A 1,484-nucleotide genomic window follows, 5' to 3' on the forward strand; every position below is an offset into this window, starting at 1 on the left:
ATCGCTAAATCTCCCATAGCCAGCCCACGCTCCATCCGATAGAGCAATGCCGGGCGGCCGGCCGGCAACTACGGATCATAACAAATCAACGGGGGCAGTTCTCCAGAAACTAACACCGGGGCAGTGCTCAGGAGGCTCCCAGCTATCAGCCACCCTATCCCGGGACCGATGGGAGCACTTTAAAATTTTCGAGTCAGGGGACCAGACGGCCGAGTGAAAAACTTTGAAAAATATTCTATCTCCTCACTCCCATTGACTTTGCATTAGGGCGACCAGGCGGCCGGCGGAAAAAAAATCATAACAAATCAACGGGGGCATTTCTCCAGAAACTAACACCGGGGCTGTGCTCAGGGGGCTCCCAGCTATCAGCCCCCCGGGTCTGGGGGCATTGTTTTTCTTTTTAATCATTTTGAGCATTTCCCCCAGTTTAGAGATGTGTGCCCCTAGACAACCCATTGAGAATAACTATGAAATGTTCTGAAGTTTTGATTTTCAAATGTCGGTGAAAATTGAAAAACGTCATATATTCTTCAAAGGAAGCATGGGGCGATGGTAGGGAGAGTCCCCGCAGCGTGCCTCGGCAGCGATGGGAGCGTTTTCGATGTCCCCGTCCCCCCCCATAGGGATAGAAGGGGAGTTAGGTGACCAGGCGTCCCGGGTCCCAAAAATCGAAAAATTAATATAGAATGCTTTTTAATCCATAAATAAAGTAGGGGGCAGTCCTGGTGAGAGTCCCAGCCACAGCCCCAGTGTGTTTTGGAGTCGTTTGTGGCCGGGTGAAAAACTTTGAAAAATTTTCTATCTCCTCACTCCCATTGACTTTACATTAGGGCGACCAGGCGGCCGGCGGAAAAAAAATCATAACAAATCAACGGAGGCATTTCTCCGAAAACTAACACCGGGGCAGTGCTCAGGGGGCTCCCAGCTATCAGCCACCCTATCCCGGGACCGATGGGAGCACTTTAAAATTTTCGAGTTAGGGGACCAGGCGGCCGAGTGAAAAACTTTGAAAAATTTTCTATCTCCTCACTCCCATTGACTTTGCATTAGGGCGACCAGGCGGCCGGCGGAAAAAAAATCATAACAAATCAACGGGGGCATTTCTCCGAAAACTAACACCGGGGCAGTGCTCAGGGGGCTCCCAGCTATCAGCCACCCTATCCCGGGACCGATGGGAGCACTTTAAAATTTTCGAGTTAGGGGACCAGGCGGCCGAGTGAAAAACTTAGAAAAATTTTCTATCTCCCCTAGGTGACCAGGCAGCCGGAGCTGATTTTTCTGACCCCTAAAACAATTATTAAAAGGTATTTTTTCGCCAAACTAAGACTTTTAAAATTCAAATAGGATGATTATCTACTGCCCCAGTGGGTTTTTGAACCATTTTAAGCCTTTTTGACAGTTTTCATTTTTCCCCCATTGACTTCAATGGGAGTTAGGTGACCAGTCCTCCGACTTTTGAACCTCTCCTGGGGGGGCTGTGAGCC

Source organism: Amia ocellicauda, unplaced genomic scaffold, assembly GCF_036373705.1.
Source record: "Amia ocellicauda isolate fAmiCal2 unplaced genomic scaffold, fAmiCal2.hap1 HAP1_SCAFFOLD_222, whole genome shotgun sequence".
Classification (NCBI taxonomy): Eukaryota; Metazoa; Chordata; class Actinopteri; order Amiiformes; family Amiidae; genus Amia; species Amia ocellicauda.